This window comes from Thermobia domestica, chromosome 13, assembly GCF_964235325.1.
Source record: "Thermobia domestica chromosome 13, izTheDome1.hap1.1, whole genome shotgun sequence".
NCBI classification, from domain to species: domain Eukaryota; kingdom Metazoa; phylum Arthropoda; class Insecta; order Zygentoma; family Lepismatidae; genus Thermobia; species Thermobia domestica.
In genome coordinates this window covers 12265596-12291997 of record NC_137466.1, presented here as the reverse complement: position 1 = coordinate 12291997, position 26402 = coordinate 12265596, and the positions used below count along the sequence as shown (strand labels likewise).

The following is a 26402-nucleotide window of genomic DNA, read 5'->3' as shown; positions in this document are numbered from 1 at the left end:
TAGAACTTTCGATTTACGTCAAGACAACGTGATTGTGAGTGTTCCCTAATATTTGAAGTTTCCTACCTTCTATGGAAAAGAGAAGAAAGGGTGTTGGATTTTGTAAATCCAGCCTTTGAATAAAACCACGAACACCGAGTTTGTCGGGAAAGTGTGAATAAGATTTTGACTTAGAAACTTCGTTGGACGATAGGTCATGGAGCTACCTCAATACTTGAAGGTATTGTTATCACTTGACATATTGAAAAATTTTACATCACAAAACCATTCCATTTTGCAGACCTAAGATCCCAGTTTACCTACCCAAATTCTGTTGCATCTTTCAAAATATGTATTTTGTGTATTGCATTTATAACTACAATAACGCTACATCCCGAATTAAGTATTCTTGCATTTTCATGAAAGAATTATACAATTTAATTATTCATGTTTCCAGCTTTTCATAAAGCTGGTGGTGGAGACAACACCCCCAATTTGTTGGGGAACGACGTTCTTACATTTTCTAGGTTGCCTTCTGTGCTATGCCGACACTATTTTCGGAAATGCCACACTATACCGAAAAATCTGTAATTTTGAATGGACCTTAAAATTTCTCTTGTTTCTAATCCACTGACTCCAGTGCCTACACCCGCAGCTTTGGACCACGTTCTTTTGAGAAGACGTCCAAATTCTATTCTCGAAATTGTTTTTTTTTTCTGGATGAGCATGTGCAACAACCTTCATTCATTATTATAATACTGCTTATGAGGCTTAAAGGATGCAACGTCAAGGGACAACATTTAGTTCGTAGCATATGAAGGGAGGCAAATCATGTCAATATCATGATCTAAATCATGATCGAGAACATGCACGTCCTTGCAGTGGGACCCATGACCATTTAACATAAGCAGAATCGATTATTCTAATTTCTGAGAAGCTAGGCGATCCAGATACTTTAAAAAAATGCCGGATACCAAATGTAAATGGGTGTAGCACTTACTCAGTTGGGAGACGGATTTTAACATTTGTCTTTGTTATTACTTTAGCTCCGGTGAAGAACAAGGCTTCAGCTTTTCGAACACTAAGGTTTGGATGCCGAGACAAGAATGAATCAACCCATTTATATCCTGGCATTTGGTCGGTTTTGTTAAATCAGTGTGTTATCTTATTTATTTATTTATTTATTTTTGTGAACTGACAGGCTACGTGACGTAAACCATTGATCTTTAACATATAGCCGCATCAATGTAATCCACAAAGACGTTTCTGAACTTTCTCCTCTTGTTGAATTGTAAAGGTTATGCGTCCTCCTAATATTGAATGCGAATATCCAGGAAGTACTTTGTCTCTCAGTGTGTTCCTGAGAACATTGTTTGCATGAGCAGCAGTAGCCAAAGACATACCATGTTTCACTGCATCGATAGTAGTACTCATTGTCTTAACAGTCCACTGGTATTTCAATGATATTTTATATACCTCCGCACCTTATTCACACCGTGGGAAACACAACATAAACTATTTTAAGTGTGTTGCTTAAATATATCAATCTACGCCTGAAAAACATTTTCATTCATGAAGAGTTTAAACTCCCCGATTTTCCTATGTCGAAGTTCTCCATAACAGAACGTCTGCAATTTGGTACATTTTTGGTACAGTTATTAACACTGCAAGGGCAAATGTTTTGTACGGCATTACTCAGAAACGATCTTGTGCCACCACACAATGCTGAATATACAAAAACTCGCAATGACTTTGGTAGCACTTGTTTCCTTTCAGTATTACAATTTTATAAGACATATTTCTGAATGCGTGAACTCACATCTGCTCTTTTTGTCCCCTCTTCTATCTCAACAAACTCAACTGTGATGGCGAGAGCTCCCACAATACATCTTAACACTTTACTGCATACATCTTGATAATTATTTTTATTTTGTTGTCCTTGAACTTGAAGTCACGGTGTGACTAACTATGAAATGTCGAAGTTTCCCAGATGGAGTTCTATACAATTATTCTATTAATATAAACTATTTACACACTTAAAGTACTAGACATAAAGGAGTCTTTTTTAAATAAAAATAATTACTTGAACATATAAATACGTCTCTAAAAATTATATTGTATTTTATTTATGTATCGAACATAGTATTGCTCTATGTTTGAAGCTCTTTGGTTTATTATAAACATAAGTGACACGGGGCAGAGGCTAAACAAGAAGGAATTTACAATTAAAAAATAATTTAACACTTATTTTGGTCATTTTCTTAAAAATCGAAATGCATAGACAGTGATTCATCACAACTAACTATACTAATTATCTGTTTTAGTGTGAAAATAACTGAAACATTTCGAACCCTAGCGTACCCGAAATAACATTATTAGAACTGTTACTACATGAGATTCGACACCATATGAAACTGCTATCCAACCAACTTAAAAGTATCATTTCAAACTAGACCTCCTTCGTGGCTAAGCAGTTAGTGTACGTGCCTTGGGCGTGGGAGACCCGGGTTCGATTACCGGCAGCAGCTCATGTGCTTCGGATTTCACGTTAATCAGTAGGTCAACTTCTCACATAGCCATTCTGCTGAACGGGACTTGAACTCAAAATCAACAAACATTCCAAACTTACTAAGCGTTGTTACTAGTAACAAAAATGTAAACTTTTTCTTCTATGAAAAGATCGTATATAAAGAAATAAAAAATAGTATATGTTATCTACTTTCATTGCAATTACAACCAGTTGGGTGATGATGTTCATATCTAGTTTTATAAAGGAAACAATGTCCGAAACAAAAACTTGAACTCGACACATCAAGAACTTAACCGATGAATAACATTAAAGTCATACTCAGTGGTATAGTATTCACTCGCCTGATTGAGATCCTTGGTTCCATTCCAACTCGCACAAGGTGGACTTTGGATTGGTGCGTGGTTTTCTCAGGGTTCTCCCGTTTCCTCCCACATATTTCATTTCACCATTTCATTCACTATTACCACCAACGTCTCCCTAGCATAGGGACATAATTGTAGGACGTTCAGTTTTAAAAGAAATCTCTAAAGCAAAACCATCGAAGAAACCAGAAGGTATGTTCACTTACATCCTTATAGGGACTTCATCACTAGTAACAATTCACTTTTTATGGGCATGTTTATTTAACAAGTCTCACAAAGAAACAAGAATTAATTTCCCAGTGCAATTAATGCGCTTCTTTTCAAGTGACAACCTCGGACAACATCACCATAAGTTGCAATTTACATTAAATATCAGATTCCTAAATACCCCCAAGTCTACACCCTCTTCAACATGTTTCTGCCTATGTGAAATCATTCGTATATATCGCTATAAACAACCAATTACTAAAAGTATTTATGCGGTTTTGAAATTAGCACATGTACTGGATCAAAATGATATCTACGGCGTCCGATTCATACCCACCTTACATGATCATCAAAGTACTGATATACTCAGAAATTTAATTAAATTCTCAAAACGAAATGGCTCTTTGTTGATCGAGAATCAGGAAGTGTCGGATTTTCAAATTCATCTCACCTCATAATGATACATTACATTGAAGTGTATGTTTGTTCTTGGTTAACAAATCTGTAAGTTCTACTTTTTACATAATGACTTGTACATCAAATACTCAGGGTTGATCCGTCTGTGCCTTTCTTATTTTGACGTCTCACTTAGCGAAAAAAACAGGGAACATCGTCGGTTTCCCTCCGTGTGAGCACCATGTCTCTTGAACCTATCCCTGCACCGTAACTTTCATTATATGATATTCCTGTGAAGTACAGGAAGAACAATCTTGAGCTACTCCTCCTGGCAGGTTTTCAACAGGCCACGAAAATGGTAACACGACGGGATGTAACTACTCTTTTCAGTAGGACAAGCCTTCAAACATCCATGGACGGTGTATCCTAGATGCCGGAGTATACTGTCATTTATTAGGGAATTTTCTGTGCAGAACGGGATGTATATGATGAGGCCTTGTCCTCATGCACACATACTGATTTATTGCATTTCCATTCAGACGGGGCAGATCTTCTGTATAAATTGGTGTTTGAATTTACCACTGATAAAATGCCTAGTTCGTTTTGCAGTTTGTATTCACATTCCGAATCGCTAACTTGTCTTCACAGCGGTATCCTCTGACAACCATTCATAAGACTTGCCTTGCTCTGACAGATGAAGTCAGGCTTGTTTCTTGCGGATCTTGGAGTGTACGTTATGGCCCGAATTTTGCCATAATCTGATGGATAAATCCATGCTTCAGAGAGTATGGTGACAAACGTCCACTTTTACCAGAGTACAGTAAATTTCGTTTGTAGAGAAGCCTCTAGTGGATCTTCCTCTCCCTCGATTTGCCGCAGTAAGGACATTAAACCTACTTCTAATCATCATCCGGAGCTTTTATTTGCCTTGTACGTTGCGGGTGACTGTACCACGTGCTACTTCGGCCACATACAATCGTCTTGTCGTCACATTTATGAAGGACGGATTCCCTCCAAGGGCAGTCGGAAAAATTTAAGTACTACACGTAGTCACCTCAATATACGGACGCTTTGTACTCCTCTTAATGGGTGAACGAACGCTGGAACGTCGTGGTGTTGATGTCGATTGATTATGTTCTGGATTGTCGTTGACCAAAATTCACATCTATTTTCACGCACTGTTCTTCATTCTGTGTCACAGAAAACTGATTGCTGAAGATTGCAACCTCTGCCTAGGTACAAAGCTCCACATCCTTTAGAGACCTCTACAAAGATGATCGTATTAACCCTCCAAATCATTTCTCAAGACTTGCTTCTTGGTATGAAACTTTGCGTTTGAAATTAAAGCCTAATAAATCTATATCTCTTACACTTTTTCTCAAGAAAATTCGTATTAAAATATACTATTTACTGTATGGCATTTCTCACACCCCTTTTCAAGTTAGACACTGTTTTCAACTTACTTCCAGAAATTGTTCGTGACAAGCTTCCAGAGCTATGTTGTTCAGGTAACGAAACCATTATTTGAACACTCAATATAGAATCACACCCTGCTCGTTGAGAAAAATATCTCATCTTATTTCTTCATAAAATTGCAAATGGAAAATTGAACCGCCATTCTCCTTTCTTCACACTCAATTTGAGGGTACCCCTTCGTATAGCATAGAATAGGAATGTATTCTATATCCTGGATCTATGCCCTCCAACAGCGCAAAGATCGCTCGTTTGTGGCCTTCCTACTGATTTAAACAGAAATCCAGCTGCTATAGATACATTTATCTCTAAAAGCAGGTAAAAGCCGTTTCTGAGCTGAATTGACAAAATTAAGTTGTATATTTCTTTCGATCTATAATTTTTTGAGAACATACTAGGGCAGTCCGAATAAGTTTTCCCTCTTGTTTTCCCCAGGAAAGCGAAGAACTACGGGGGAAACAAGACAGTGTAGCGGTTGCACTCGCAACATACCCAGACACAAATGGGTATCGTTCGCCCGAGATCCTGCAGATGGAGCCGTCGCAGCGTCTGCACAAAGCGGAGACGAGTTTCTCAATGTGAGCCTGATAGCTATGTAGAGAAGGCGTGTTTTGACGTCGTGGTCAAAGGAAGAATTACGAGAAGTTGTCCGCTATGAGTGATATATTGAGAGCAGACATCCATAAACTGTTGTTTAATGAGAATGGAAGTCGACATTCAGCGACGGCAACGCAAAACCATATTAAAACTCTTAGGTAAGAGCCCCTTGCTCATCCGCCATAGAGTTCTGATCTCGCACCTAATAACTTCCATCTGTTCTCGGCTTTGTAAAGGGCTCTGCGGCAGGTGCATTGGAAGCAATGGTGAAGACACAGAAGCTGTTCGACGGCTTTTCCGTATGCAGAGCCCTGAATTTTTCCTAGGTTTTTTGAGCTTACAAACTTTTATGATAAATGTCTCAATGTGCGTTTTACTTATATGGAAAAATAAAAGTGTGGCTGATCTTTAATTTCATATGCTGATTTTGTTCTTGCATCCCCACCTCTGTCCATATTCGTCTGAGTAAATTTATTTTGGACTGTCTCTTGTACATCAATTTTCATAAATACCAATATTGTTTTTCGATAATACTATTTTTCCTTAATGATATTTTGCAGGTAATTTAAGGTTAGTTTCCTAATTTCTTATGTTGTTGTTTATCTTTCAGTAGTTCGCTGTTTTTTTATTGGGCGTGAGTGAGACGAAGACCGTTAAGCAAAGAGGTTTTTTTGAGTTCTACCTAACCATTTAATGAACGCTTTCCTAGATACCTAAGTTGGTTTTGTGGCATTATAAAACTCATAATATGTTGGATCACTATTTAAATTTCATTTAAAAAAAAAAAAAAAAACAGAGTAGCCTTATTTTGCCTATTCCCTGAATGTGCAAATAACTTCTTCCTTTATAAACGTACGAGTAATATGGTCTGAGATTCTGACCTTAAACATAGTCTGAAAACACCTCGTAGAACTTAATGACCTTGTTCCCACATATTTTCATCCAGGAACTTATTGGATACTTGCAAACAATCATCTTGAGTTGTCACAAATGACTAGAAGTGACTTCGATATCTGAGAAGTTGGCCGACAAACTAAGATTGATATTAATATCTCTTCTCATTGTTCGTCTTTAATTATTCGAAACTTATCTTTCTTTCAAAGTCACTTCATGCAAACTATCATTTAATAGCTTCAAATGCTTAAATAATCCATTGGCTAATAATACGACTGGTAAAGGTGAAAACACAATGAAATTTTGCATCATCCCCTTTGTTTGCGAAAAATCTCTAGAAGATATTACCCTCAATTATCACTTGTTCGCATTAATGGCGTTGATCAAAATCATAAAGTAAGGCCGTTATAATTGACTTCATCTTTTTTCAGAAAATTAATTTTCATGTGTAAAAGTCATTTAAGAAAATAGAAATTAATAATCTTCACAACAGAACTGTTTTCTTCTGTCCTGCACTTGCCCGGCTGTACTTGTTTGGAATTTTTAAGAGGTTTGTTTCCTAAAACTTTTCATTATTAGCACTTCCTATTTCCGGTCACCTTAGAAGAACAATCAGTTAATTACTTGTGCTGAATTTCAAATGCATGATCATTCTGTAGTTTAGTACTTTTACGTTTGAATAAGCGCAGGTAGAAATGACCTGGTGTCAGTATTTTTTTTTTTTTTTTTTTTTTTTGTAAAGTTTTGTACTTTCCTATTTTAGTGTAAATGCCTTTGTGTTACTTTAAGGATGACGAGGGTCTTCATCCGCTGCGATAATTGCATCCTGACGAAACTTTCAATTGTTTCTTTTCAGAATAATTAGAATGTAAGCAGGGAAGAATTTGTAGTATACTCAAGTTAGTCTTTCTTTCAAAAGTATTACTTCTCTTTGTCTTAGTGCTCACTCTAGGGGCTTGGGGCTAAATACCAGCTTCAGTTTTACGTTATTGTAAGTGTTGTTTTGATCTTGTATTAAACTTTAAACGCAGATGGCATGTTATTTTCATGCCACAAATGATCAAATTCGTGAAAATTCGGCGAACAGGTGTCGTAAATTGAAAATATCTGATTCACCACGATGTTTCTAATTCACCACCAGTCACTTTACGTTTTTGTCTTAATGAAACAGTCATACTTCTATATATTGTTCATTGATTGAAATCCTCCCTATACAACCTTTCTTCCTTTCCACCATCCTTTCTCTCGCGTACTCCAATACTTGTTACATATTTTGCTTTCTAATTATCTTCAAAATTCATTCCCTTACTATCGAAGGATATATTCACACAGCGTGGAACTTCAGGTACACCGTCGTTCTATTTAAGGTTTAAAAGATTTCTAGAATTTTACTTTAACTTAGGCCGCTCTAGTATTGTAATTGCATTTAATTAGAACATTTTAAATATCTCAATTTATTGCTCTTATATGGACAATATGAGGAACCGTGTGAATGAAACATTTTAGAAAATGTACCTTGGAGTTGAATGAAATTAATATATCATAATATAATTGGAAGCATTGCATTTCAGTTTAAAAAAATAATAAAATTTACGACTGCCGATAACAGACAACATAATGCAATATGTAAGAATCAGTAATGAGTTTCTACACATTAAACTCATTCTGATTTTCTTTATAAAAATCAACAATTCTGACAAAAGAATACCAATATAATAGAATACTGTTGTGAACATACAAATATTAATTAGGTTAAGGGAAAGCAAATATCCACCAATATAATGTTTTTTTTTTGAAAAAAAAAAAGATTAAATATTTAAAAACAAATTATTTTAGACGAAGCCAGACAAGGTTGTCCTTCTCAGCAGAGTCTTTCTGATTGATGTGAGCAAGTTACAACGAGCGCCTGAATTTCTTAAGACGGATTCATGCAAGTGTCCGTTGCCTTCTTTGCTTGCAATGTGGCTGAATAGCCAATTTAATAAGTTATTTAAGTACGTTTCTACATGTAACATAATTTTCTGTTGGCTACATACAGGGGCGTCATTTAGGGGGGCAGGGAGGGGGCAATTGCCCTCACTTGCGTTTGAGATTTATACAGATATTATCAATAAACAAGTAGAAATTCAGCGAAAAACGCGATATTTTACATATATCAGGGGGTCTTGATCTCCAAGCAAAATCTTAATGACGCTCCTGGCTACATATAGAAATCGCAAGCAACGAACCCTACGGACGTATTCGTGAAAACTCACCATTACAACTTATAGCCGTTTTGTGAGCAAACTGATATGAATCATTCTTTTTTTAACTCTTTATTTGTTTTAACAAGATTCGATTAGAGCTATTACATTTAAAAATGACAAATAAGAAAAATTATGGTAGAATTGTGAATGTTTGCAAAATTTGGGCAAACCTTTAGTACATGTGTGGAACAGTAAGATATAGACTGATTTTATTTTCGCGTTCGTTTTTAGTCTCTCCAATTGGCAACTTTTCCTCGGTATTATGACTTTAAAAACTTGGACTTCTCGGCCCGCTCTAATGATAAACTAAACCCGCAATAGATCAACATACCAGCAAGAACAGCTTCTAATCTTCAGCTAACCAGTCGGGGATTAGTTTGTGGATAAGGAAAACCAAAACTTAGTAATCGACTTCAGAGTAATGTGTTGTGCCAACATTGATCTCAAGATTATATCGACAAATCACCTGGTTAAGACAAATAGTAGGAAACGTGAGATTAATCCCTTTTCATCATTGTTATAAGATAGCTTGCAGGAGATTATATAAATAATTTGGATACTCATGTGACTATTTTGAAATAAATTTTCTTACTGTGCTTATTCAATTGTCCCTAAAGGAAGGAAGAGTGACAATTGCACAAAGATCTGTCGTTACTACAATGGAACGATTAAACTACCATAAATAAAATACTTCATTATATTATTAATTTTATTAATTACACTGTTCAACAACGAAAATGTAAATTGAACAAAATCAGCTAATTCTTATTGATTTTGTGGTGCTGATCACGAATTTGAAAGTTATTTTCGAATATTAGCTCTACTTTTCGTTTTACAGGCATGTCTAATAATAACGCTTTAAAAATAAATATATTCGCTTCGTTTGGGGTAAAATGTTACACTGATCCGGCAACACTGGAGAAACTATATGCACGCTTGGTTTCATTTTGTTCCTTATCTCAGTAGTGTTCTGCTATTGTTAGAAAAGACAGGTTTAGTGCAGTTATCAGCGTTTTGGGTGTGACGTTTGTGTAGTGCAGGACATAAAAATGCAACTACAAGTACGCAAAAATACTGGTATTTCGAATGTATATTTTTAAATAGTTGTTGGGACTATTTCAACTGACATTTTGAGGATTTCAATAAACAAAAATGCCGCGAAATTGTGTAAACAGTGAGGATAGCTTCTGCTACGTGTGTGGGGAAGTGACATTTTCCTCACAAAAGCAGACTATAACATCACTAATAAGAAAAGCCTATCAATATTACTTTGGTTGTAAAATTGGAGACCAAGATAAATCTTGGCCACCCCACATTGAGTGTAACACTTGTGCCAGCAATCTAAGAAATCGGATTAATGGGAAGGGGCGCTCAATGCCTTTTGCAGTGCCCATGATTTGGAGGGAGCCAAGCGACCACATCAGAGACTTATTTTTGTATGGTTCCTTCCGTCAAGAAGGGAATTTCCACGAAGAAGAAGCGGGCCTTGATCTATCCTAACATTCCTTCTGCAATGCGCCCTGTTCCACATGGAGAAGGACTACCTGTTCCTGACCCACCTAAAGAATACGATCTTTTTTTCTGATGATGATCAAGAAGTTGAAGCTCCTGAATCAAATACTTCGACGGACCCTACGTTTGTTGTAGAAGAACCTCCATGTGAACCACATAGACGTACTCAAGAGGAACTAAGTGATCTAATCAGAGACTTGGACCTCTCGAAAAGCAAAACCCAAATTTTAGCGTCACGCTTAAAGCAATGGAATTTATTACAGGAAAAAGTAAATATTTCAGTGTATCGGAATAGGGGAAGATGTTTACTTCATTTTTTACTATGGAAGACACACTTGTGGCATGTACAGATGTAAATGGTCTCATGAGGGCACTTAAAATTAATTACGAACCTACGGAGTGGAGGCTCTTTATAGATTCGTCCAAGGTGAGTTTAAAGGCAGTGCTTTTACATATTGGAAATGAACTTCCTTCAATTCCTGTAGGTTACGCAGTTCATATGGAGGAATCTTATGAAAACTTGAAACGTTTACTTCAAGCCATTAAATATTACGATTTTCAGTGGCTCATTTGTGGTGACCTTAAAGTAATAGCACTGTTGCTAGGTATGCAGTTACGGTATACAAAGTATTGTTGCTTTATATGTGAATGGGACAGTAGAGATCGTGGATCTCATTACCGCAAAAGTGATTGGAGTACCAGAGAAACTATTCAGCCGGGAGTGAAAAATGTGCAGCATGAACCACTGGTAGATCGTAACCGAATTTTGCTTCCCCCTCTACATATTAAATTAGGTCTTATGAAAAGCTTTGTTAAGAGCATGAACCAAAAGAATGAGGCCTATAAGTACCTAAGAGGACAATTCCCTCTATTAAGTGATGCCAAAGTTAAAGAGGGTGTTTTCAAAGGGCCACAGATTAGGCAACTATTCAAAGATCACAAGTTTGACGAAAGGTGAGGAGAAAGATGCGTGGAAAAGCTTGAAGAGTGTTTGTTCACACTTCTTGGGAAGACACCGAGCAACAAATTACAAACAACTTGTAGCAAAGTAGTTATTGTGCTACGAAAATCTTGGTTGCAATATGTCTCTGAAACGCCACTTTCTTCATTCACATCTAGACTTCTTTCCCGAAGATTGAGGAGCAGTAAGTGATGAACATGGTGAGCGTTTCCATCAAGATATTGCAGCTATGGAGAAGATATATGAGGGAAAGTGGAGTTCTAACATATTGGCCGACTACTGTTGGACTATTGCAACGGATGCTCCAGATGTAACCTACAAAAGGCAAGCCAATCGAAGACGCTCAAAATAAAATAAACATAATCCTGTACAAGGGATCACTTGAAACTTTTGTCTACATTGCAGTGTAGATCTTGCACAAAAAGGTATTTGTACATATTTTTCATGTTTTGATGTTAATACTGATTTTTATTACGGAATTGTTAATGTTTAACTTAACCACGGTTACTTTATTTTCTTTGTCGCTGTGAAACTGGTATTTGCGCAATTTTGAAAAAGGAAGTACAAGGGTATAGAAAGCTATAGGTTAGGGTACTTCTCAACTCCCCAGCTTATCACATCATAGTGGAATAGATAAAAAAGTGAAATGTAGATTTTTACAAGGATTTTGCTTAAATGTTCTATAAATATTAATACATTTGTATATATACAGCTACTGTTGTGCAAGGGCGTTTTTTTTCACAACCTGAGCTAAGAAATTTTTTCTATTATCATTTCCTTTCATATTATGCTTAAATGAATGTAAAAATCGCAATTTCAAAGAATTTACATACTTTCGATCAAAATTTGTTGAACAGTGAACTATTTTATTTATTTGCTACAGTTTGTGAATTGAAGAAATTAACATTTCAGTGTCTACATTGTACAAGGGAACACAGTAGGTTAAATTCATGTTTATAAGATTATTTGATTATGTTTATAAGATTCTACTCTACTGCACAGCACTCTCTTGGGCTCAATTATATTTCGAAATACACACGGTTCCACCGTTCAATTAACAGTCCTATATGCATTTCAATTCTTTAAAATTTTCTTTATTTGAGTTATATATGGCCTTACAATTTAAATATTGCAACAATAAGTATTTTATAAAAAGTAAACCCAAGCAGTAAATAGGAACAGTTGTTATGGTGTTGGTAAACTATAACAGCTCCCATCCTTAAATTAAATTTGCTATCATGTTCTATAAATTTTAAAATCAAAACCATTGATTGCTGTTAACGTGCTTTCGGCAATGAGTCAAGTAGTAATTTTCCCTTTACCGCCATAAGGAATATACTCATATGTATAATTTCTTTTAAGAAATGTACTCAAATTTTTATTAGTATCGCCAATTCTTAACATTAAGCATACCCTATAGTGAATTACTAAAATAAGCTTCGTTTGTTTAATTAAACGGAACACACTTGTGTGCGTCAATGTTTCTTCTTGGAATGAAGCATGACCAACCGACGATGCAAATATCAACTTGAAAGTAAATACTTGTAAACCGTTGCTATTTCTTCCTGCGGAACAGTGCAGTGATGTAAATTTATGTCAAATTAGGGTTTAAAAGAGTGAACGCATCAGGGTCATGAGCTAGTGTGACTGTTAAATAAAGTGTCATGGTGTGGCGCGGTCATACGATGAGCTAAAGTAACCTAATCTAACTAACTGTACCTTCAATTGAAAATAATGGCTAAATATTGAATGTAAAGTTACCTAACGTAACTAAACTCAAACTACTCTTATTTACATTTGAACATAATGGCTACACATTGTGCTGACTTAACCTAACTTAACTTAGACTCATCTACCTTATCCTACAGTACGCTACCCTAATAACCTCTACTTTTTCCTACCTTACCCACTATTAAATGCAAAAACCGAACGTTGGATTTAAGAGAAGACAGTATTTGTCTGACATATAGCGTATTTTGTAGTAATATATTATGTAAGGAAAGAGAATTTCATCCCTCAAATCCTTCCTTGCTTGAAAGTGTCACTCAATGGCGGATTAAGATGTATGATCTGTTAAACAGGGTTTATTTTATTTTTTATTCATTTATTTGTGCCTTCAGTATTCGGACTCCAGTTATAGTACATTATTAATTTTTGATTTGATTTAATTTTTAGCTAAGCGTCTCTTTTCAGCAGCGAAGCTATATGACAAGCGGAGCTACAGCTTAATATGCGATCCTAACCACATCAGCTTCCGCCGTCGAATCTCCCACGCAAGCGTACTTATCCATAAAACAGTCCTATATATTCTAAAATATCGGAAGTGTAGCTTCCTTTTCAATATTTGATACGGAATCTGTTTTTTACACGAATATATTGGTATTTGTACACCAGCAGTAGTACATATTCCTCCTTCCGAGGAGTGATCTTTGCTCATCTTTTTTACTTATCTAGTACCAAAAGGTACCACATTCTAGAAGAACCAGTTTTAGCTTTTACGCAATTTTTAGTCAATCAAACATATGATATTACATGATGTAATATCGTAAACGTGATAGCTTTCTGCAGGTTTCGATTACTCGTAAATAAGTCACTTATTTCTCACTAAATGTTGATGCAATGATGTAAGCTCTTTTTATTCAAAGATAAAATAAACAACGGATTATCTTATTAGATGTTAATCCTCGATTGGTGCAACTGAGCATTAGTGAGAGAGGATTAACTTACGAACAAACAATCGGAAGCTGTATAAAACTATAATGATTATGATATGAAGTATGCAATTTCCTAAGTTTAATTTATGAATCAACCGAAAACTGATTCGCGTATCATGTGGTAACTTTCTGTACTAGATATTATAACCTCACACCAGTTCGAATATTTTTAATTATTTAAAAGAAGATTTATCGTAGTATATACTTATTAGAACTTGTTATAGTTTACTACGATGATAATATGATTAGAAACTTTTTTAATCACTTAGGAGCACTATATTACAAAATAATTATTAATTATTTCTCAGGAATTCCATACACTTTTAACTTATATGGCATATTTCTGAATACATATACCTCCTGATCCTTGATAACGAGACCTGTTACCAAAGCAAACGGTTTGCAACGTATAAACAACCACTTTACCTCTAACGGCAGTAAAGTAAAGCATCTGTTAATCAAAATTATTCCTGATTTTTTACAATAATGATTAGTCATCATCTTCTTCTTCTAAATTGTAGCTATTGCCAGATAAAATAGCATTTTTGCCGAACACATTGAACAAAAAGAAAATGTAGATTGTTATCGTTCTAATATGAAAAGAAAACGAGCGAAGTTTACTGCTCGGTTAGGTGACTACTGTTAACGCTGGTAAAACAAGCAAACTAACTAACTCTATGGCCTATGGAACCCGGAGGTTCAATGCCACGTTCACAAAAGCTCTCCCCTGACTTATATCCTTACCTAATTGGATCTAGTTTCTACTTTGTACTCCTATTTCTGCGAGATCCATCTCAGTATTGTCCTCCCATCTGCGCCTAGGTCTTCCTAATGGTCCTTTTCCGATTAGTCTTCCAGTTAAGACTTTGAAAGCATTCCTGCTTTCTTCCATTCTAGCTACATGACTTGCCTACCTAAGTCTCCTATATTTGACGACCTAACAATGTTGGGTAAACCGTATAAATTATATGGTTTCTCGTTATGAAGTTTCCGCCATTCCCCATTCCCGTTCCTTTTAGGTCCGAATATTCGTCTCAGGATCTTGCTTTCAAATACTTTCAGTCTATGTTCTTCCGTCGGAGTAACCGATCATGTTTCGCAACCTTACAGAACAACAGGGAGCATGATTACCGTTTTCCGATTGGTCTTCCAGTCAAGACTTTGAAAGCGTTCATATTTTAAGCTTCAATTTCTTTGGCAGAATTTGCGACGACAAGACATTTTGAACCGAATAGTAACACGAATTCCCTGCTTTTAGTCGACAGTTAATTCCTTCGTGAATATGATTTTCGTCTGTTATATTGATCCTAGATATTTGAAATTATCCACTTTATCAAAAGTATTATTTAATATTTTAACGCATCCATAATTTGCCGTATTACGGTCCCGACGCACTTCCATGTGTTTCGTTTTCTCTGCATTTACTTCTAAACCCAAGTCCCTGCAAGCGTTTAATAGGATCTCTGCATTTCTTTCTATTGTTCTCCTATCATCTCCTATTAAATTTACATCATCAGCATATGCCATAACATGTTGAATACCGTTCAACTCTAGGCCCTGGTTGCTATCTTTGATTTTCCTTTTAGCGTATTCCAGAACAAAGTTAAATAATAATGGCGACAACGCATCTCCTTGTTTCAGGCCATTTTCGACGTTAAAGCTCCTGGAGAAACAGTTTCCTATCCGGACTTTACTTTGGGATTCATTTAAACATATGTTAATTAATCTAATTAGTTTTCTCGGTATTCCAAGTTCTGTAAGAACGTTGTATAATGTTTCTCTCCTAACCGAATAGTACGCTTTTCTAAAATCAATAAATAGTTGATGTACCGGGGTATCGTATTCCCACTTTTTTCTAGTATTTGGCGAATGGTAGAACAAGCATCCTTGAAATAACAGGTTCCGTATCAAATGCTGAAAAGAAGATGGATTATGGTATAACTATGTTAATTCGTTAATTCTCATCCTCGTAATCAGCGTCATCAATAAGAGTAGCTCCTGGATCAAAAACCGGTTCGCTTTTTGATGTGCTCAAGTTCCTACAAAATAGGTTACAGATTGTATCTATAAGAGTTGTTGAGTTGATTTTGAGTTTAACGTCCCGTTCAGCAGCGAGGCTATATGAGACGTGGACCTACTGATTAACGTGGAATCCGGACCACATGAGCTCCCGCCGGGAATCGAACCCGGGTCTCCCACGCCAAAGGCGCGTACGCTAACCGCTTAGCCACGGAGGAGCTCTGTATCTATAAGAGGTAGGAGTGAAATGAGATATTCTTACTTAGCCTGATTTATCAGATTACGTTAGAAGCTGACATTTTTATTACAACATCATTCATTATTGATTTTCTAGAATCCAAATCAATTGTACTGAACGGATCTTCAGCGATGCAAATCGCCTTGTATTGAGTTATACCAAATTCTCGTTTGTATCATAACCAATGTATATTGAGAAATTTATATTTTCTGCCTTCGCTGTCGTGGCAATGAAGAGGTATGGTTTTGGAAAATCAGGAAAAGAAGAAAATTCTTTTGACTCATTTCCACAACAGTATAATTAGGCTCTGTCCCCTTGCCATTCAAATCATTTGTAATATTTTTGTGGATTCAATGTTAGATGATTTCTTAGCTCTTTCTATTCGAGAATGATCGCCATCACATTCCATGTAGGTATGAGCTCGTTACAAAAACTTATTATCTATGATGTGTAATGTCTCTTTCTTTGTCATGGCGTAACGACATATTGAAACAAAATTGATATTGCAGTTTGGTCTTCACATGTGTCCGAATACATTATTAAAGGTGCTTACACTGTCAGACAATTCACAATGACAGAAAACAAACGATAATTTAGTCCAACCCTCTTCCTGCGATTCCCTCATGCGTCATTGTAACATGTAATATTATTATTTTGAAATTTGTGTATTAAAGTAACAAGAGACAAAGTACAATAACACGTTGGAAACAGTCTCATGTTACTCTAATCGATAGGCTCCATGTGCGAAAGGTTACCTAAATAAATAAGTAAAAATTAACAAAATAAATACTATAATGAAGTACTGCTAATATGGTACTTTAATCGTTCAATCTCAGAAGTGACTGATTTTTGAATGATTGGTACAAATGTCACTTTTCCTCATTTAGGAACTACTGAAATAAGCATATTAACATCATTTATATCCACATAAACGTAAAAATTATTTATAGAATATTCAGTAAGAAATCCTAAAACAACATTGAACAAGGTTTAATCTCTAGTTTTCGAAGATTTATATTAATCCATCAATTTGTAGAAATAATCTTGCTGTCACAGTTGGCGCAACACATTCTCAATTCGGTGATTAACTTTGGGGTTATGAACATCCACAAATTAATCCTCGTTTCGTGTAATTGATCATAAGAATGTCGTACATTGACTTGGACTCTGACCAAGATCTCCCATTACTTTGGCCGTTTTCGATTGTCGTACCAGATCATTTTTTATATATATAAAGTGACAACCGAATTCAAGATACTTTCCCGGTTATTATTTAAACTCAATTGCCTAGCAGCACAGTTCCAGACTACTATTCTTGTTCACCAGGAGTTCAACGTTTTTACTTTACTGATTACACACTTCCGCCGAACGACTGTGGTTGGTTGTATTATTAACTCCCCTGAAAGGACATATAGAGTTTTCTAAAGGTCTGTTTCCTTCGCGTTTCTGAGAAATTCATCTGAATGCATGTTGTTTGTTTCCACAGAGCTCCTTTTGCAATGCTGTGTTACCGGAACAAATGCGACAAACTAACGGCAAACTGTGTTCATTCGAGGCTCACTGAATCAGATGTATTATGAAAGTTTTCTGCACCTTCTGTGCGGAATGTACCAGTTTGAATCAGTAAATGAAAACCCTTTATAACTATCTGTCCTTCATGGTGCAATTTCGTAAGATACTTTTCAACAGTACACTGACATTTGTCTGGATACTCCAGGCTATTTATTATACCGTTTTGATTTCGACACGTTAGACGTGTGACCTTAGTCCATTCCTGTATTCTGTTGCTAAGCCTAATACCTCCATTAGTTGTGAAAGATGGCAGTTCATCTCACCAACATAAAAATAACATAATTTCTTACAACATGCAAAAATTATAAAAGCTAACATTGTTAAAATCATTTCTAGATGGTACATCTTAAAAGTGGCGATTATCATGTAACATGCATGGTCTTCTAAATAGGTAAATTTGAAGTTCATCAGAAATGTTATCATCCGAAAATTGTTAAAATTATTATATTCATTACTAACGTACATGAGAAAAAGCAGCTAGAGACCTAAGGACATTCATTCACTGTCATTAACAACATTGCTTTAAAAGTGACATTTTGTCAATACCTTGAAATTAAAGCAGTTATGAAGCAAAATACTCTATAGAGGAATATTCATCACGCGTCACTGCACACTGTCTCACAAAATAGGTTCCGTAAACGTACGATAAGGAATTGAGAGGAAATAGAAAACAAAGTATGGTAACAATTAAACTTTACTTGGCGTTTACGCATTTTATTAAACATACTATAGGCAGCTGATTTCAACCACAAGGTTGTACTGGTGCATGTCGTGAAGCCATTTTACCAGTTCGAAATAATGATGTATATGTTTCAATTACACTGATCGGTAAGTAAACAGGCAATTAAAGTGCACTTTTTTCTATTCTTACATACCAGTATAGAGAATGGCTTATTTCTGATGCTCAAGCTCGTACTTAATCGAGCTACTTTTTGAAACACACAAGGTTCAATCCGACCTGGGTAACATATATTGTTATTAATAATATAATGTGGAAGGTGATACCATTCGTACGAATATTTACGGTTTCACTGTTTGTGAAATTTTAATTGTCGGATGCCAAACGACTTTCGATTCATGTCCGGACCACGGTGGTCAGTTTTGCTCTGTGACTTGATTTTCTCTCAACTGTGAATTACGTGCCACACTGTGGCAGGTAATCTACTTCAAAGTACGATAGTAATATATCTTACAATTCCACGTATTTAAAACGAGGTTTACTACTACCACCGCTTCTAATTGCATCTTCACACTTACGCCAAGTAGTTCACAGTAGAAATGTTATGTTGTGATGAATTGTAATATGCTAAAAATATCCACATACACTGTAGACTACTGTACGAAATAGAAAATATACAAAATAGAAAAAATAAGGATTTTAACTGTTAATGGAAATTTTTACAGAAGTATTGGCTTGTTGTACAAGACGCTAAGTCAGTCTTTCTGTTTCATTTGTTGTTTTGCAATTTAATGTTTTCTTTGGGCACATGCCAGTACATTCAGAGAAAGCAAATACAGCTATATGACTCTAACTGATCTTGCAAGGCTGCTTTCCATCTAATTTTCAGATTTAGAACGTTTGGTCATAAAATTCTCGAACCGGGTGGCAATATACTGATAGACTAAATTTTGTATTTCACGTGTGTTGCATTGGATAGGTACTATGGTCTCGTCAACAGTTGCTAACAATACAACACTGACAATACGGTGACTTCTTTCGCTCTAGTAATTCCCAGTTACGCAATCATACATAACCTCCGTCAAGTCGTCAAAATCCCTCCGCGAAACATGGTGTCTCTTACTGTGCTCATCATCACAGCATACGTCATATCCATCGGTCATTTCATACTTTCGATATTTCTACAGAACGTTTCCTCAGAAGCTCCCTCAGAGCTATAATGGTTAGCATACTCACCTTCTGTGTGGTAGATCTTAGTTTAGTTTTATGGGAAAACTCATGTGATCCGGATCCTACGTTAAGCTATAGGTCCACGTATAACTATGGTGCCGACCTGGATGTTTCACTCTAATCAAAAATTTAAGAATGTGAAACGAAGGCGTAATGGATTCCCCAAAACAATGATTGCTCAATCCGAATGAAATGTCACATACGTGTCTATTTTCACCATTTTTATACTTGATAGGGATCATGTCATACGTTTATGCTAGTTCATATCAACTAATAGAGTAGCACATAAATAGTTGACACATAAATTTCACTGCTACCTTTATTAATTAAAAATTGATTACATAAGTTCATTCTGATTACTACATTCCTGAAAAAAAAAATATGCAGCACATGTTCAATGTAGGCAGCTTTTCAGTTACCTCTTCTATGCGACTGCCTATATTTCTTACCACTCTGTGACATATGGCCTCATGTATCTCACTACTCAACTGCACTATGTGGGCTGAGACACCAAAATATTTTGGTTGTTTAACCGGTAGAATCTGTTCCCTAAATAATTAAAAAAAGGAGTATAGATTTAGATCAGGGACAGGTGGCCAAAATAACCTCTATTCTGCCGGTCACAATAACGATTGGAAACTGATCACTGAACACATTATTCAGAAATTCCAACAATGTTGGCTGTATGGGTGGTAGCTTTGCCCTACTTAAACCACTGGTTCCAATGGAATGACTAATTGTCAGTATCAGCAGTACAAACCATTTCGAAGCATTTCCCAGTATCATTCAGAATTCACACAAAAACCACAGGTCCTATCATTCCATAACTTGACAAACCTGCCCATACTGTAGCTTTTTCTCCATGCGGATCAATTTCGTGCACAATATGCTGTGCTACCGTTACCCAAAGCATGGCGTTCTCTTCATTATCACTACTGTGGAAATTCACCTTGTCAGAAAACCAAGTATTGTTCAGAATCTAATAATTACCTTCATACTACTGTGCAAACTATTGTCATCTCATTCTATAATTGGCTGAAAACGTATGCAGAACATTTACTTAAGAGGGAAATATTTTCAGATCACTGAACAGAATTTTTGAATTGCACGACGAGATATTCCAATTGCCAGTGGATTACGCCGAGTTGACTTAACTTAACTACATTACGTTACAACTGGAAGAGGGTTGATGTTAATTGGCAACTTAGTATTAACTTCCTTCTGCACCAAACGGTTGAAACAAATGAAGAATAGCATTCCTTGTAGGTGCTCATTGACAACAGAAATTCATTCCAAATCTGCATTGTGTTGGTGTAACGCTTCTAGTTTCTACATAAAGCACTACCACTTCCGTATACTGCAATACGAACAAACGTGCCTCTTCACCCACTCCTTTCTTAGGAATCCAGAATTACGATAAGTTTACTTCCTAAGCCACGCGTAACGATAACTTTCCGTGACTCTGACTATTCGTATTTCCAGGGATTACAAGAGAGTCTGTGAGTTGATTTAAATTTAAAATGCAATATTTTTGCCATACTCTTACAATTACATGCGTCAACTGTTTGTGCTTCACCTGGTGGGTAATATATAAATATGCCCATTAGTACAAGGTGTCACCCAAAATATCCGAGAATGCGATTTTCAAAATCAGAAAAATATACTTACGTCCTAATGTCCTCCGTCTCCTTCAAAGTAGTCCCCTCCGGCATGTATGCAACAATCCCATCGTTGTTCCAACTTTTGGAAGCACTCCTGTAGTCCACGGGGTGAAGAATGTTCAGGACCCCTTGCGATTCCACTTGGCTGTCTTCAACTGAGTTAAAACCTCATCCTTTCCACACGGGTTTCATCTTCCTGAACAGATATGGGGGCTAGATGAGGATTAAAAGTGGTGAGAAACTGTTTTCATTTTTTCTTTTTTGCCAGAGATACCTTACAACGAGCGAGATGTGCGCAAAAGCTTTTTGATTATGCAAGCAACTAGTCTATCGTCTGCCAGAGCTCTGGCTGTGGCGCCGAACATCTATCCTCAATCTCTTCAGAACCTCACAGTTAAAACTTTCCGTTGACCTCCTGACCAAGTGGAACAAACGTTTTATTCACAATTCTTCCAATGTGGAAAAAATGGTCAGAATCGACTCGAAGTTGCTGCGAACTTGTCGAGCTTTTCTCGACCTTAGAGAGGATGGCGTCTTCCATTGTGATAATTGCTACTATGTTTCGGGGTCACAAATACAGATCTAAGATTCATCACATGTAATAACTCTGGATAAGAAGTTTGGACACTCTCGAACTCTTTGTTGAAGATCAATTCACCTCTGGATTCTGAAAACCTTTTGGGCGATCCTGAGAAGGCGAGGGTCAATCTTCGCTGCAATTCGTCTCATGTTCAATTCACGGATAGAATTCGGTGACATGCGCCGTCGAATTATGTTACAAATATTATGAATTATGTACTTTCAGTCCTTGAAAATCACATCACGCACTTTTATGATCATTTGCGATGTTGTGCATGTCGACGGTCGACTAGAATATTGGTCATCTTTCACAGATTTGTGGCCTCTTTGAAACTATTGAACCACTCAAACGTTCTACTTAACTCAGTGCACTCTCACCAAATGGTTCTTTCAATATGTGGTAGGTTTCGTATGTAATTTGCTTCACCTCGATTCTGATGCCGATACAAATCTGTTCCTCCTTAACATCAGCCACTTGACAAATCGCAGAAGCACTGAAACACATCCTGGCACGCACAAAAGCTCACATCTGAATGCGTCAAAGGCTACGCAACTTTGTGGTGCAGTAGCTAATACATGTATCGCGAGACACCTAGCGGCAGATTGTCGTACTGCTACTGGTTTGCCCAATAAAAAGACATCTATGTTAGTTTGAGTAGCACCTCGAATTTAGATAGGTAAATCGATTTGGATCTTTTCAGTCGTACTATTGAATGTACTAGGTAGATTTCTTTGTTTAGCAACCATTTTCAGCACCAAAGCTATGAGATGTGAACAGTGACGACGCCAGAGGGGGGCAAGGGGGGCGAGCGCCCCCCTAGTAGCTGCTTCTGCCCCCTGACTGCCACCTAGACTGCCCCCCCTAGACTCCTATAGTCTTTAAACATTCTACATATAGTATTTTATATGAGTATCGTTACCAATCTCATTGTCAAATTATAGTCTACTTTCCATGCATTTACTATGTGGCAGATTAGTCCTGTCTCTCTTCTTTGAGCGTCTTAGTATGCACGCATATTTCTGTTTTCTAATCTAGCATCTTTAGAGGTAAATTTTTAGTTATACTTCTTTCTTATGATTTTTAATTATTATGCCTAGCGAACAATAGTAGATTTGGTCGACTTGTTTTCTTCTCATTGGATCAACTTCGATAGGAAACAAAAGAAAGGTAAAACCAGTTACGTAACTTGTTTGTGTTTGGTGCTTGGGTTTCCGGGTTCGATCCCAGCCCCCGTCAAGTGAACTTTGTGGTGGACAAACACCATGCGCGTGGGTTTCCTTGGGGTTCTCCCGTTTTCTCCCACTTTCTTCATTCCACCATTTCATTCATTACTCATCATCACCGTCTCCTTTAGCCTAACCTTCATAACCGTGGGACGTAAAACTCAAAGATTTCATTTTTTGTTTATATTTATCCAGGTTTGAAGTTTTCAGTTTCATATTTTGTTTTATTTAAAACTTCTTTTTTCTGAAACATTATTCTCGGCTTTCAATATTCAGAGGATGTGCTTATAACAGCTTAGTTTGCAACTACCAGGGCTTACTTTCTTGAAGGGGATAAAAAGAGTTGTCTTTTCCCTTTGTGCAAATGATAATAATAAATTTATGGAATTAAACTGATTCCCAATAAAACGTATTGTCAGAGTGCTGATCTTTCGTTAGTAATTGGTATATACTAGTGCTCCATTACTTATTTTGTTGCAAAGTACTGACGTGACGTCTACCGTATTGACTAGGAACTGTTGAAAAATTCGTAGCCCAACCCAGAAGGAGTGCACGAGGAATGGTGAAGTTTTACTTCTTCTAAGCTTCCCCCGAGAGTCAATATACTACCTTGTACAGTGCTCCAGTTTTTGCAAAAAAGTTAAAAAATCTGAAGATTTCCTTGCACCACTGTTCGTAGCATTACCTCTATCAGATCTAAAGTGGAGTCCTTTCAAGTGCTATTTAAGTTTGGGAAATAAGTACACGTAATAGTTAGACGGAGCTAAATCTGCGGAATAAGAATGATGATCTAGACATTGAAACCCTAGATTATGCAATGCCAATTGTGTTCGCAGGGGCTTGATGGACAGGTGTATTCTCCTGAAGGAGCATAATTCCTTTCTTTTCATTTTCCGCGGCGTTGAACTTTGATTTTTTCTTTCAGTTTTGTATGTAATGTAGAGATTCTGGATTAAATATCTGACCGTTGCGGAGGTAGTCTATGAGTACGACTCCATACTTATCCCAGAAGAATGTTGCAAACAGTTTCTCAACCTACTTCTGTGTCTTGAACTTCTTGGGGCGATGGAGAAATAAGTGCTACTACTCCATTGACTGTTGTTTCGTTTCAGGATCATGGTGGCGCAACCATATTTCGTCTATGGTTACTATTCGTGAGCGAAATTGATCAGCATTAGGGTCAGAAGAAGACTTCTCTTAATGCCGTTACTCTTTTATTCTCCTGATAGATATTTTGGGAACCCATTACGCCGTGAACTTTGCGCATACCCAAGCCATTCTGAGTTATGCTACCGACGAGTTCCAAAGAAATGCCCAGAACTGAGAAAGCGGGGTGCAGCTAGACCTCAGACTATAATAAGTATATTGTGAGTTTACTATACACTTTAAAAACTATATAAATAATAGCTTAAATTATTTTTGTCAGTTAAAAACTGGGGTGGCCTAGGCCCTCCAGCCCCGGGCTATATACACCACTGGCTGAAATCTTGTAATTTTCAAGAATAATGTCACAAATTGCATCCATGACTTCGGGAAGAGTCATTGCTTTTAATCATCCTGGATGTAAAGCATAATTTGTTGAGAAAACGCCACGTTTATACTAACAAGGAAGGTTCATAAACCGTGAGAGTTGGATTTTGATGAAAATTAGTGACAAGATTCAGTTCGAGTCACTAAGTAACGTAGTAATAGTCACTGGATGCGCAATTGCTTCGTTGAGCTGCTACATCGATGCCATTTTGAAATCCGGTAGGCAATGTCCAAGAATACCCTTTTTGCACAAAACGGAAAAGGTTTTGGAAGATATGACTTCACCAATGTAAACCCGGATAGGGCATTTATATGTGGGAGTACTTCCGGTGTATGATCGCCATCTTGAAAGGTGCCATATTGAATCATGGTCAAATATGATAAATGGCAAGGGGACCATGTGGGGTATCAAATAGCACTGAAATGTATTCCTGAATCCATTTCCGTAACCAAAATTTACATATCTGTTTTCACTACAAAGTTAAGAGCTCTCTCACCCACAGGAATATACAAAAACTGTGCGAGTTACATTTGTGTTAGGCAGTAGTAGTCACTTGCTATGAAGACTATGTTGCGAATAGAAAATAGTATTTATAACTGATGAAGATTGTGACAAAAGTGCATTTGTTAAATGTTTGAACTCCTCCACGATCCTGTAAACTAATTATGGATCTCCAGGATCACAACTGAAGAGCGAAAGATTAATATCTAGGTAGGTCAATATTTGCTTATGTGCACTAGTTTATATTATTTTTCGAATATATATCCGAACAATCCTTTTAATATTCTCTGCTCGTCAGTACTATTAAATGTGTGTTTTATCGTCCATCAGTCTATTCTATAGCGTTTCCAATAGATACAATTTGTTGCAGTATTGCTATTCCATTTTTCACTACAGGTATTTCAATTTTAATTAACGATATCTCTCACTAGGCTCAAGACCTGATTGGTATAGTGGCTATTGTACATCAAGTGACTACTACTGCATTAGTTAAAAAGCTGCGACTGCTCGCATGACCGCATTTCATAACACAAATCTAACTCGCACAGTTTTTATATGTTCCTGTGGGTGAGAGATCTCTTAACTCTGAAACGAAAACAGATATATAAACTTTGATTACGAAAATGGTTTCAGGAGTAAATTCCAGTGCTATCTGATACCCCACATGACCCCCTTGTCATTTATCATATTTGACTACGATTCAATATGGCACCTTTCAAGATGGCGATCATGCACTGGAAGTACTCCCACATATAGATGCCCTATCTCGGTTTACAATGCTGAAGTTAGATCTACCAAAAGCATTTTTCATTTTTATGCCAAAAGCGTACTCTTGGACATTGCCTACTGGATTTCAAGATGGCGTCGGTGTAGCAGCTCAACGAAGCATTTGCGCATCGAGTGACTATTACTACGTTACTTAGCATCTCAAACTGAATCTTGTCACTAATTTTCATCAAAATTCAACTCTCACGGTTTATGGACCTTCCTCGTAAGCCACTTACATCTTCACCACTGTATATAACGGAGGAGAGCCCCATGGTGTTTCACTGATTTCCTAATTAATTTACTTCGATGACTTTCCTTGGTGGAACAAAAATGTTATAACAATTAGGATCTGGATGTTCGTGAAATTCGCTGTTTGGGCACACATAATCACTTCAGAGGCCTGAGAAACAATAAGAATTTCATTATTAATATGAAAATTTGTATTTGTACATACAGAGATATGTTTTTCTAAACTACGGTTTCATTTTTCTACCTAGTACCTACACTCCTTCTGGATTCGACTACGATA

General features: G+C 36.6%; 1 protein-coding gene across 7 annotated transcripts in view; it reads left to right on the top strand.

The window, feature by feature from the left end:
* LOC145669121 (pancreatic triacylglycerol lipase-like) overlaps window positions 1–26402 on the top strand; it is a 210676-nt gene that overhangs the window by 11194 nt on the left and 173080 nt on the right. Inside the window, exon 1 of one of the 7 annotated variants that reach the window (XM_081737463.1) lies at window positions 6891–6988. The exons of the other annotated variants lie outside the window; for them this stretch is intronic. The gene's annotated coding sequence lies outside the window, so the exon portion shown is untranslated. Of the gene's footprint in view, window positions 1–6890; window positions 6989–26402 lie in introns of those variants that run through there. 7 annotated transcript variants of the gene reach the window in all.